This window comes from Papaver somniferum, chromosome 1 (assembly GCF_003573695.1).
Source record: "Papaver somniferum cultivar HN1 chromosome 1, ASM357369v1, whole genome shotgun sequence".
In the NCBI taxonomy this organism is placed as follows: Eukaryota; Viridiplantae; Streptophyta; class Magnoliopsida; order Ranunculales; family Papaveraceae; genus Papaver; species Papaver somniferum.
The window spans coordinates 226,378,163-226,392,655 of NC_039358.1; the positions used below are offsets into that span (position 1 = coordinate 226,378,163).

At 36.7% G+C, this 14,493-nt stretch overlaps 2 pseudogenes; both read left to right on the forward strand.

The window, feature by feature from the left end:
• Nucleotides 1-880: 880 nt before the first annotated feature.
• LOC113362421 lies at nt 881-2,166 on the forward strand (annotated as a pseudogene).
• Nucleotides 2,167-10,050: 7,884 nt separating this feature from the next.
• Nucleotides 10,051-14,493, forward strand: part of LOC113362437 — a 68,214-nt pseudogene continuing 63,771 nt past the window's right edge.

Genomic DNA, 14,493 nt, shown 5'->3' on the forward strand with positions numbered 1-14,493 from the left:
TAAGGATTTACAACGGCAGAGAAGTACGAATATGCGGTTTTAGCTATCGGACAGTGATGATAGAGTTTGTGAACCATTTTGGACCAGAACACTAGCCTCTATATGAAACATGCCATAATTAACAAGGGTTCATACACACACAAAGAAAAAAAGAAAAAGAAGAAAGTAAACTAGAGATCATTTAACTCACTTAGGGAGAGAGAGTGTTTAATAACAAAAAAAATAACGGAGTCACATAGTGAAAGATGCCATCATGATCAACGAGTAGACGCATCTGAATATCATGTTGACCATGTAGGCAGTGGCCATGAATGATACAACTATATGTGGTTACATTTCCTTTACTAATTAACCATCTCGTCCAGGAGTCTCTTTGCCGCATTCAAGCAGCCTGAATTGCAAAATATAAGTGTAAACAACTACATCCGAATCATACAACATTCAAATATCTATGTATTTCATTGACGAGAACCAGAGCTTCATCAATTAACAGAACAGCACAACCTACTCTGACCTTGGAACTAGGTTTACAGTTTACTTGAGTTTAGGGTTCGAAAAAAGTCAAAACTAGGAACCGACTATTAATTCTGGTCAAAACTAGGAACCGCCTGGAAACATTACCCAGATAGACTCGAACACTGTTTCCTAGTAGCTCTATAAGTTTTTTTTCCCTTATATATACATGGGCGCATGCATATAGCTCTTGTATCCCAGTTTTCATTGTTTCTTGATCCGCTTCTTGAAATAAAGAGTTTCATCAGTTTTTTCCTTTTCTTTCATGTTTCATCAGATAAGTAAATTCATTGAAGCCGTTTCAGGTAAAGAGAAGAAGAAAAATTGAAGTTCGTATTAAGTTTTTCTTCGACGATTTGGTATAAGCATGGAGTATTGTAGTTATACTCTGATTGATAAAGTTGGCGAAGGAACCTTCGGATACGTATGGAAAGCTATAGATAATCTAAGTGCTGATGGTTCTGAAATTGTAGCAATAAAGGAGATGAAGAAATTATATTCGTCCTTGGAAGAATGCCTTGAACTTCCAGAAGTCAGGGCATTGGTTAAACTCTATGGGGATCCGAATATCGTCGGACTCAGAAAACTCATCTTTGACAATCAGGTGTATATTTGGTCTTTGATTACGAAGAATCTACTCTGTATCGCCTTATGCATGATAAGATCAATCTTTGTACGGATGCTGAGTTACTAAACGGGTTATTGGAGAACAGGATAGGCCTTTTTTCGGAGTCTCGGATACGACGCTGGTCTCGTCAAATCTTGCTAGCTCTTGCACAGATGCATCGTCCTGGTGGATATATGCATCGAGATCTAAAACCAGATAACTTGCTGGTCGCTAGAGAAGGAGATTCAATAAAGATCGCGGATTTTGGTCAAGCTAGGGAAATTGATTCTAAATCACCGTGTTCAGATTATGTTACTACACGGATGTACCGCGCACCTGAAGTGTTGTTAAACTCGGTTTCGTATACCTCTGCTGTTGATATGTGGGCAGTTGGGGCTATAATGGCCGAACTGTATTCGTTTCGTCCTCTTTTTCCTGGTAAGAATCGAGCAGATCAGCTGTATAAGATTTGCAGTGTAATCGGAAGTCCAACTTATGAGTCGTGGGCAGAAGGAATACAACTTGCCAATTGGTGTGGTTACAAGTTTCCTCAAGTACATCCATATGGTATTTCTACAATGATACCATCTGCTAGTCATGAGGCTATAGATCTGATTAAATCCCTTTGTTCCTGGGATCCAAAAAACAGACCAACAGCTATGGAGGCTCTGAAGCATCCTTACTTTGCGCCCGATATGCGTGAATTGCCAGAAGCGACAACAAGTGCAAAATTGGAGCAGAGAATATATCCTAATCAGACTTGCTTTGGTGAAAAACTTCTTGGCCCTTTCTCCCCTGTTAGAGATATTACATTTGAAGATATGTTAAAGAGGGTTTGGGCAGAGGATACAAGTGCAAAGTTCGCGCAGAGAATATATCCTAATCAGACTTGCTTTGGTGTAGAACTTTTTGGCCCTTTCTCCCCTGTAGGAAACATGACAAGCCAAGATCTGTTTGAGAGTGTTTGGGGTTGCAGTTTAGATGCCTCTTTCAGAGAGATAACTCATCAGGAGAAGCAGACAGCAGCAGCAGCGCATGCTTTCTAAAGTTGGGGATCGGCAAAGATGATGCAACAAAAGTTTATGAAGATTCTTTGATTTGTTTAATAATTAACTTCCCCTTATTTTCTTCGGAAAATGGGTCATTTGTCCAAATATATTTAAAACATGGTTTAAATGGACGAGTAAAAATTTGTATGGGTGAAATGGACACCAAAAAAATAGTAAGGATGAATCCAGTTTCATCCTGACTTAAACTTAAAAAATAACAAGGATGAAACTGGATGCGTCCTAATGTAAATTAAAAATAAGAAAAAGTATTTGAAAATGGATAGGATGAAACTGTTTACATCCTGACTATTTTTAAATTTTTGTCCATTTAAACAGTATTAAAATCTAAATGTCCTTTTACCCAAGAATTGTTGATTTTGGTCTTTTTAACCAATTTTGTGTATATTTTTGTCTTCGTTTTTCTTTTAAAGCTTTCATGCATGGCTTATGTTCATGCTTTTTTAACTTAGAGTGAGCAAGAATTTGAAAAAAAGTGTACGAAACTTAATGCTGATATTTTGATACTCTTTCTTCGACTCTCGATTGCGCTTTTAAGTAAAACTAAAAGATACTGAAATAAAATAAAATAATAATAATAAAGAAAACTAAGTTTTAACAAGAAAGATTGTTCCCTGGTTCCACACTAAGTTGAGTACAATAGGTACGAGTCGTATGACCCTAGATTGAACCACTTCCGAGTTTCCACCATTGCACTCCATACAGTGATTGCACGGATAGTTGGACTAAACCCTTGGTTAGAAGCGATAAGCGGGTGAGTATTATGGGTGAGTATTATTCATACAAAACCAAATTGTTGTCTTAACTGAGATTACAAGCATCATTAATTACTGTGTCTGGATCATTTATACCATCATGATATTAGTTACTGTTTCCATGACCATAGTATCCCTTGCCAGAAGCTCGTGGAAATTGTTTCTTTCCCTAGTCACAGTGGTCATTATTTCATTTATTTGAGAGAAAAAGTGAGTGTTCCGGCAATGTGTAAGGCCCAGTGCTAAGCTTCAATATGAACGATGGAGTCATGGGAGTTGGGATTTCCAACAGCATTTTAAATTTGAGTGGTCGTTTATGTAGTTGATTCGCTAATAGATTGAAAGAAAAGGAAGATAGAATTTTATCCTCGAAAACGAAAAGTAAAAACTCAGTTTCTAACACAAAAAAAAGATTGTTCCCTGATTCCGCACTAAGTTGAGTACAGTAGATATGACCTGAAAATTGAAAATATAAAGAATTCTGACAAAAGAGGGCCTGGAAACATAAAGGAGGTAACAACTAGAGATTCTCCTTAGCCCAACGTTTAATATTTTCACTCTGAAGATGGCTCCTTTTTGATTTTGACGCAACAACACATGAATATATGCTCAAGTGAACAAATAAAACCTCGATACCTACAAAATACATACAATTTTTATTATTATTAGGCATGATTTTCAGCTCGTCATTTCCCATTGATGTGCCTCTTCTTAACTTTTGCCATTTATTTCCAACAAAAAAAGGAGGAAAACCAACTCATGCAAAATAAATAAATGAATCTCAGTTCTGATAACTTCACATTGATCTGCATATAACCCAAATAAAGCTTTCACCTAATATGATCAGCCAAACCGCGGTCATTAAAAAAATAGATGCAACATCAAATCAGCAGCTCGTCAAAGAAAATGCATAATTGTTTAGAAGAATATGTTGGAAAGTGGGTACTCAGAGGATGAAATTCAGAGAACAGAAAAGAATGTTGTGTCACTAAGCTTCAAAGCCTTTTGATTCTTTTTAGAAAATATTTCGATCATTCCCAAATAATTGGCGAGTGCATTAGTCAATGAATAATGCTTTTAGGATATGATGAAGCCCTAACAACGTTGTTGGATTCAAGAGTTGTACTCCCTTGATCCAATCAAAAACACACGGTATTTAGAGTCTGATGATGCTTATATAGAGAACATAGATTTTTGATGTGTTGAAATGGGAGAAGGCCTTCGCTATTTAAAGAGGAATTCATGTCTTTCGGAGATGTCTTTCTATCTTCAATAGACGCTTTCAACAGGTATCCATTAATGGTATCTCTTGAAACAAACCCTATGGGAAGCTACACATCGATAAAACGTTTTGGTAACCGATACAGGTCGAATACATCCGGGAGTTACCACCCCCTACCCCCGGATAGCGGCAAACATTTATGAAAATATTCAACAGAATAGAGCATTTCGAATGTAGATACGACCTATTAGTTTTTAACATCGACAAGATCTACAAGCAAGAAACTGCAAATGTTATTGACAGATCTATAGAGGTTATTGTTCTATATAAAGAAACAACAAGAGTAAAAAACAATAACAAATACCCTAACCTAGAAGTTGTAAAACAAAGAAAGTAAATAAAGATAAAGACGAGTTACAAATAGCACATTTTTTACACGGAATAAATAAGAAAACAGACTTATACTGCTAACACTCCCCCTCAATCTGATGGAGGGTGAAAACAATGCATCATTTGACAAGACAAGTTGTAAAAGGTAGTAGAAGCAAGTCCTTCGGTGGAGAGGTCAGCTAGCTGTCGAGAAGAAGGTATGACTGAACTACAACAATTCCATCATCCATCAAATCCGAAAAAAAGTGATAATCAAGTTCAATGTCTTTTTTCATAGTTTGAGAGTATCTTTTCCTAGACATAAACGCTCACCGTACACCATCTTCCCTAACTTCATACATACTAGCCACCACGACCTCCTTGGTCCTTGAAGCTTCATAATCCAAAGGAACATATCACATAACCATCCTGCACCAAGCCAAGAGTCATCCCAAAATCTAGTTTTCTTACCCGCTCCAATCTTGAATCTAATACTTTTATTGAAATCTTCAAGCTATGATCTTCCTCCATAAAGCATCTTTCTCCACGCCAAAGCGCCACCACCATTTTTTTAGCAAAGCCGAGTTCACTTGCTTAGCTCTTCTTATACCACCACCTTTTTCTTTTGGTTTTGAAGACAATTCCCAACCAATATTATGAATTCTTTTCTTATTGTCATAATCCATAAGAAACTTCTCACAATTCTATCAATTTTCTTAGTTATGGATCAAGGAGCAAGAAAAATAGAGAGATAATAAATGGGTAGACTAGCTAAAACACTTTTGATGAGAGTTAACTTACCTCCTGTTGCTATTGGTTTTCCATTCCAAGAAGTAACTATTTTGCCACAAATTTCAAGTGTTTTTCCCCATTTTTGAGTGCCTCCTACCTTGTCTCCCTAAGGTAAGCCAAGATATATGCTAGGAAAACTCGCATATTTGCATCCTAGCATGTTAGCATAATTTTCAACATCCTCCTCGACCGCGACTCCAAATAAGCTACTTTGAAAGAAATTTATCTTCAAACCAGAAGTTAACTCGAAACAAAGAAGAAGGTAGCGAAGGTTATCAACTTGTTCTCTCTTAGCATCAAGAAAAATGATAGTGTCATCGGCAAATTTCAAGTGATTTATTTTTGTTCCCCCCTCCTTGACGGAGAAACCCGAGATTTGATCATGTTCTTGTGCTTTACTCAACATACAACTTAAGACTTCACAAACAATATTAAAAAGAAAAGGAGAAAGAGGGTCTCCTTGACGAAGTCCCTTTCACTACACTACCGAATAACCGAAAGACGATCCATTAACAAGAACCGAGAACTTTGAGAATGTTAAACAATTTCTAATCCAACCCTCCAAACACCACCAAACCCCATTTTGCACAAAAATTCATTTAAAAAATTCCAATTCACTTTATCAAACGCCTTTTCAAAATCAAGCTTGCAAACCAACCCCGATAATTTTTGACGAAGTCTAGAATCCACACATTCATTTGCTATCAAAATTCCATCAAGAATTTGTCTTCCTTTAATAAAACTAGATTGAGTTGTTGAGATTAGAGTAGGAAGGTATACCTTTAAATGCTCACTTTTGAAATGATTTTGTACACATTCCCAATAAGACTAATAGGCCGAAAATCTTTTACTTCTTCTACACCCGTCTTCTTAGGGATAAGCGCAATAAAATTATTTTTCAATGACGAATGAAGAATTATTTGGTCGTGAAATTCTTCGAAAACCTTCATCAAATCTTCTTTTAGAAAATCCCAACAAACAAGAAAGAACTTCATAGGAAATCCATCCGGACCCGGAGCACGAACAATTCATAAATCTTTAATTTCATTCTTAATTTCTTCTTCACAAAAAGTCTCTCCAACCATATGCTTGCATTCTCATCAATACTCTTTAGACACATATTTTTGATTCTTGGACGCTTGTTTGAAATTTCTTTAAATGCTAACTCAAAATGATTTGCGATACCCAACTCGATTTCTTCTTTGTTTTCGGTCTATCGACCATTGATATGAAGGTTATTGATGTTGTTAAAAGCTCTATGACCCCTAACTACTAGATAAAAATGTTTGGTGTTTCTATCTCCATCTCGAAAGTATCTAATTCTTGACTTTGCCGCATCATTATGCTTTGACGACGATGAGCCACATCAAACTCCATTTTAGTCGTCACAAGCATGTCTTCTCTTCACCTTCGGTAAGACCCCTTTCATCATGTTGTTCATCTCTCTCTCATCTTGGTAAGTTCCAAGTCTTTGTTTCCAGTCTATCGACCATTAATACGAAGGTTATTGATGTTGTTAAAAGCTTTATGACCCCTCACTACTCGATGAAAATGTTTGGTGTTTCTATCTCCATCTCGAAAATATCTAATTATTGACTTTTTCCGCATCATTATGCTTTGACGACGATGAGCCACATCAAACTCCATTTTAGCCGTCAAAATCATGTCTTCTTCACCTTCGGTAAGACCCCTTTCATCATCTAGTTCATCTAACTCTCTCATCTTGGTAAGTGCCAAGTCAATTGCCCTATCAATGTTCCTAAAGACGTCTCGATTCCACACCTTCAATTTCTCCTTCAAAGCATGTAACTTCTTTGAAAAACATTCACCCGCCGTGCCTACAACAGAAAAAGATTCCCACCATTCTTTCATTAAAGAAATCATGTTAGTTCCTTCTAGCCAAGATAATTGAAATCGAAAAGGGAAAGCACCCCAATCCGAGTCCTTTGAGCATAACTCAATGGGAAAATGATCCGAAAAAGATTTTGCAAGTCGCTTGAAGTTGATATTTGAAAAATGATCTTCCCAATCCGACGAGAAAAGAAAACGGTCAATTTTTCTCTTCTTATTACGTGGCCTACTCCAATTATACTTCCACCATGTATCTTATATCGTTGAAGTCTCCACCGAAAAACAAAGGCATTCCATTCCAATAACCATGCAAGGTAGCTAGCTCCATACGAAATATTTTTTTTTTCGTTCACATTGCAAGGACCATAAACACCAATTAAGACCCAACGGAAGTTATCCTCCAAATTCGACAAGAGATATTTATAGTAAAAGTTCCTTCAAGAAAGTCATCAACCTCAATCAAATCTGAATTCCATATCAACAAAATTCCGCCCGATCTTCCATCAGAATTTAAAGCAATCCACTTGCACGGAGTCGCACCCCAATATTGACGCACAATCTTATCGTTACAAGCACTAAGCTTGGTCTCTTGAATCATAAGAATTGTAGGCTTCCACCGTTGCACAAGCTTTTTTTAACTTCTATCGTTTATTAGGGTCGTTAAAACCATTGACATTCCAAAAAATTATGTTAAACATTTAAATTTATTGCAACCCCGTACAAACCAAACCTTAAAACAAGATCAATCAAGATCCTTCCTTTTCTCCGGCCGCGAGCTCATCTTTAAAAGCATTAGCATGATCCAAAATTGTGTTTGTAACAAAATCTTTTTCTTGTTCGGTGAATACGATACCCGAAGGGTGACCGGAGTTTTTAAGTTTGCCATAGAGGGTATTAAATTTATCCGACATACCTTTAGCCACCTTTGAATAATCACCGGATGCATTAAGATTACTTCTCGCACTACCACTTGTACGTGATGCCGCATCATCAGTATCTTCATTTGAAGAGTTAATTTGCTTGCCAAACTCACTTCTTGACAAGGAGTTTGCAGCCTCCAAAGAAACTTCATTGTCAGAAACATTTTGGCTGTTATTGTTATTTTTCTTCGTAGATTGCACAATTTCATGAGCAACAATGATATTGTTCGAGATTTGTCATGAAGACAAAAAGGCAGATTACACAGGTGAAATGAACTTTTCTAACATTTTCATGAATCTGTTAGCCAAAAGTTTAGTATTACATAAACTTATCGGTCTACACTCAATCGGAGATTTATGTGTTTCCGTTTTAGGAATTAGGAATAGGAAAATTTTGTTTCCTTATCCAAGATTTATTTTGGAAAGAAAATTTTAAACTACTGCCGCCACTTGATCAACACAGTGTAGTTAAACTCATTTTGCTCAAAGCCCCTGACCACCATCGACTCAAACAGTTTAATGTTTATCTTGTCCATCAATTGAAATAGCTCCAAGCATCTTCCGCCATCCTATCTTTACAATGTGAATCTATTAAGATAGTAAAAGTTATCACATTGGGTGAAATCCCTCAATCTTTCATTTCATCAAAATGTCTTCTTGCTTCACCATGTAGGCAGTGTCCATGAATCATACAATACAATAATATGTCTTTGCATTTCCTCTAGTAACTATCTCGTCAAAGAGTATCTTTGCCTCATTCAACCGGCCTGAATTTCGAAGTCCACTTATGAATAAAAGAAGTATAAACAACTACATCCGGTACAACATTCAAATCTCTATATATCTCATTGAACAGAACCTGAGCTCCATCAATTAATTAAACCTCCTCTTCGGAGTGTATTTATGATCGCCGTTGGGGGCTCAAACATGGCCGAGAGGTAAATGGTCGCCTGTAAGGGCAAACCCTCATAGTTGACTATTCGACCATCCAAAGATGTGCAAATATAGGATTTGTGCACTCCATTAACTTTTGTTTTTACCAAGAGCAATCTTAGCTTTTATAAATACAAAGATAAGGATTTACAACGGCAGAGAAGTACGAATATGCGGTTTTAGCTATCGGACAGTGATGATAGAGTTTGTGAACCATTTTGGACCAGAACACTAGCCTCTATATGAAACATGCCATAATTAACAAGGGTTCATACACACACAAAGAAAAAAAGAAAAAGAAGAAAGTAAACTAGAGATCATTTAACTCACTTAGGGAGAGAGAGTGTTTAATAACAAAAAAAATAACGGAGTCACATAGTGAAAGATGCCATCATGATCAACGAGTAGACGCATCTGAATATCATGTTGACCATGTAGGCAGTGGCCATGAATGATACAACTATATGTGGTTACATTTCCTTTACTAATTAACCATCTCGTCCAGGAGTCTCTTTGCCGCATTCAAGCAGCCTGAATTGCAAAATATAAGTGTAAACAACTACATCCGAATCATACAACATTCAAATATCTATGTATTTCATTGACGAGAACCAGAGCTTCATCAATTAACAGAACAGCACAACCTACTCTGACCTTGGAACTAGGTTTACAGTTTACTTGAGTTTAGGGTTCGAAAAAAGTCAAAACTAGGAACCGACTATTAATTCTGGTCAAAACTAGGAACCGCCTGGAAACATTACCCAGATAGACTCGAACACTGTTTCCTAGTAGCTCTATAAGTTTTTTTTTCCCTTATATATACATGGGCGCATGCATATAGCTCTTGTATCCCAGTTTTCATTGTTTCTTGATCCGCTTCTTGAAATAAAGAGTTTCATCAGTTTTTTCCTTTTCTTTCATGTTTCATCAGATAAGTAAATTCATTGAAGCCGTTTCAGGTAAAGAGAAGAAGAAAAATTGAAGTTCGTATTAAGTTTTTCTTCGACGATTTGGTATAAGCATGGAGTATTGTAGTTATACTCTGATTGATAAAGTTGGCGAAGGAACCTTCGGATACGTATGGAAAGCTATAGATAATCTAAGTGCTGATGGTTCTGAAATTGTAGCAATAAAGGAGATGAAGAAATTATATTCGTCCTTGGAAGAATGCCTTGAACTTCCAGAAGTCAGGCATTGGTTAAACTCTATGGGGATCCGAATATCGTCGGACTCAGAAAACTCATCTTTGACAATCAGGTGTTATATTTGGTCTTTGATTACGAAGAATCTACTCTGTATCGCCTTATGCATGATAAGATCAATCTTTGTACGGATGCTGAGTTACTAAACGGGTTATTGGAGAACAGGATAGGCCTTTTTCGGAGTCTCGGATACGACGCTGGTCTCGTCAAATCTTGCTAGCTCTTGCACAGATGCATCGTCCTGGTGGATATATGCATCGAGATCTAAAACCAGATAACTTGCTGGTCGCTAGAGAAGGAGATTCAATAAAGATCGCGGATTTTGGTCAAGCTAGGGAAATTGATTCTAAATCACCGTGTTCAGATTATGTTACTACACGGATGTACCGCGCACCTGAAGTGTTTTAAACTCGGTTTCGTATACCTCTGCTGTTGATATGTGGGCAGTTGGGGCTATAATGGCCGAACTGTATTCGTTTCGTCCTCTTTTTCCTGGTAAGAATCGAGCAGATCAGCTGTATAAGATTTGCAGTGTAATCGGAAGTCCAACTTATGAGTCGTGGGCAGAAGGAATACAACTTGCCAATTGGTGTGGTTACAAGTTTCCTCAAGTACATCCATATGGTATTTCTACAATGATACCATCTGCTAGTCATGAGGCTATAGATCTGATTAAATCCCTTTGTTCTGGGATCCAAAAAACAGACCAACAGCTATGGAGGCTCTGAAGCATCCTTACTTTGCGCCCGATATGCGTGAATTGCCAGAAGCGACAACAAGTGCAAAATTGGAGCAGAGAATATATCCTAATCAGACTTGCTTTGGTGAAAAACTTCTTGGCCCTTTCTCCCCTGTTAGAGATATTACATTGAAGATATGTTAAAGAGGGTTTGGGCAGAGGATACAAGTGCAAAGTTCGCGCAGAGAATATATCCTAATCAGACTTGCTTTGGTGTAGAACTTTTTGGCCCTTTCTCCCCTGTAGGAAACATGACAAGCCAAGATCTGTTTGAGAGTGTTTGGGGTTGCAGTTTAGATGCCTCTTTCAGAGAGATAACTCATCAGGAGAAGCAGACAGCAGCAGCAGCGCATGCTTTCTAAAGTTGGGGATCGGCAAAGATGATGCAACAAAAGTTTATGAAGATTCTTTGATTTGTTTAATAATTAACTTCCCCTTATTTTCTTCGGAAAATGGGTCATTTGTCCAAATATATTTAAAACATGGTTTAAATGGACGAGTAAAAATTTGTATGGGTGAAATGGACACCAAAAAAATAGTAAGGATGAATCCAGTTTCATCCTGACTTAAACTTAAAAAATAGCAAGGATGAAACTGGATGCGTCCTAATGTAAATTAAAAATAAGAAAAAGTATTTGAAAATGGATAGGATGAAACTGTTTATCCTGACTATTTTTAAATTTTTGTCCATTTAAACAGTATTAAAATCTAAATGTCCTTTTTACCCAAGAATTGTTGATTTTGGTCTTTTTAACCAATTTTGTGTATATTTTTGTCTTCGTTTTTCTTTTAAAGCTTTCATGCATGGCTTATGTTCATGCTTTTTTAACTTAGAGTGAGCAAGAATTTGAAAAAAAGTGTACGAAACTTAATGCTGATATTTTGATACTCTTTCTTCGACTCTCGATTGCGCTTTTAAGTAAAACTAAAAGATACTGAAATAAAATAAAATAATAATAATAAAAAAACTAAGTTTTAACAAGAAAGATTGTTCCCTGGTTCCACACTAAGTTGAGTACAATAGGTATGAGTCGTATGACCCTAGATTGAACCACTTCCGAGTTTCCACCATTGCACTCCATACAGTGATTGCACGGATAGTTGGACTAAACCCTTGGTTAGAAGCGATAAGCGGGTGAGTATTATGGGTGAGTATTATTCATACAAAACCAAATTGTTGTCTTAACTGAGATTACAAGCATCATTAATTACTGTGTCTGGATCATTTATACCATCATGATATTAGTTACTGTTTCCATGACCATAGTATCCCTTGCCAGAAGCTCGTGGAAATTGTTTCTTTCCCTAGTCACAGTGGTCATTATTTCATTTATTTGAGAGAAAAAGTGAGTGTTCCGGCAATGTGTAAGGCCCAGTGCTAAGCTTCAATATGAACGATGGAGTCATGGGAGTTGGGATTTCCAACAGCATTTTAAATTTGAGTGGTCGTTTATGTAGTTGATTCGCTAATAGATTGAAAGAAAAGGAAGATAGAATTTTATCCTCGAAAACGAAAAGTAAAAACTCAGTTTCTAACACAAAAAAAAAGATTGTTCCCTGATTCCGCACTAAGTTGAGTACAGTAGATATGACCTGAAAATTGAAAATATAAAGAATTCTGACAAAAGAGGGCCTGGAAACATAAAGGAGGTAACAACTAGAGATTCTCCTTAGCCCAACGTTTAATATTTTCACTCTGAAGATGGCTCCTTTTTGATTTTGACGCAACAACACATGAATATATCTGCTCAAGTGAACAAATAAAACCTCGATACCTACAAAATACATACAATTTTTATTATTATTAGGCATGATATTCAGCTCGTCATTTCCCATTGATGTGCCTCTTCTTAACTTTTGCCATTTATTTCCAACAAAAAAAAGGAGGAAAACCAACTCATGCAAAATAAATAAATGAATCTCAGTTCTGATAACTTCACATTGATCTGCATATAACCCAAATAAAGCTTTCACCTAATATGATCAGCCAAACCGCGGTCATTAAAAAAAATAGATGCAACATCAAATCAGCAGCTCGTCAAAGAAAATGCATAATTGTTTAGAAGAATATGTTGGAAAGTGGGTACTCAGAGGATGAAATTCAGAGAACAGAAAAGAATGTTGTGTCACTAAGCTTCAAAGCCTTTTGATTCTTTTTAGAAAATATTTCGATCATTCCCAAATAATTGGCGAGTGCAATTAGTCAATGAATAATGCTTTTAGGATATGATGAAGCCCTAACAACGTTGTTGGATTCAAGAGTTGTACTCCCTTGATCCAATCAAAAACACACGGTATTTAGAGTCTGATGATGCTTATATAGAGAACATAGATTTTTGATGTGTTGAAATGGGAGAAGGCCTTCGCTATTTAAAGAGGAATTCATGTCTTTCGGAGATGTCTTTCTATCTTCAATAGACGCTTTCAACAGGTATCCATTAATGGTATCTCTTGAAACAAACCCTATGGGAAGCTACACATCGATAAAACGTTTTGGTAACCGATACAGGTCGAATACATCCGGGAGTTACCACCCCCTACCCCCGGATAGCGGCAAACATTTATGAAAATATTCAACAGAATAGAGCATTTCGAATGTAGATACGACCTATTAGTTTTTAACATCGACAAGATCTACAAGCAAGAAACTGCAAATGTTATTGACAGATCTATAGAGGTTATTGTTCTATATAAAGAAACAACAAGAGTAAAAATAACAAATACCCCTAACCTAGAAGTTGTAAAACAAAGAAAGTAAATAAAGATAAAGACGAGTTACAAATAGCACATTTTTTACACGGAATAAATAAGAAAACAGACTTATACTGCTAACACTCCCCCTCAATCTGATGGAGGGTGAAAACAATGCATCATTTGACAAGACAAGTTGTAAAAGGTAGTAGAAGCAAGTCCTTCGGTGGAGAGGTCAGCTAGCTGTCGAGAAGAAGGTATGACTGAACTACAACAATTCCATCATCCATCAAATCCGAAAAAAAGTGATAATCAAGTTCAATGTCTTTTTTCATAGTTTGAGAGTATCTTTTCCTAGACATAAACGCTCACCGTACACCATCTTCCCTAACTTCATACATACTAGCCACCACGACCTCCTTGGTCCTTGAAGCTTCATAATCCAAAGGAAACATATCACATAACCATCCTGCACCAAGCCAAGAGTCATCCCAAAATCTAGTTTTCTTACCCGCTCCAATCTTGAATCTAATACTTTTATTGAAATCTTCAAGCTATGATCTTCCTCCATAAAGCATCTTTCTCCACGCCAAAGCGCCACCACCATTTTTTTAGCAAAGCCGAGTTCACTTGCTTAGCTCTTCTTATACCACCACCTTTTTCTTTTGGTTTTGAAGACAATTCCCAACCAATATTATGAATTCTTTTCTTATTGTCATAATCCATAAGAAACTTCTCACAATTCTATCAATTTTCTTAGTTATGGATCAAGGAGCAAGAAAAATAGAGAGATAATAAATGGGTAGACTAGCTAAAACACTTTTGATGAGAG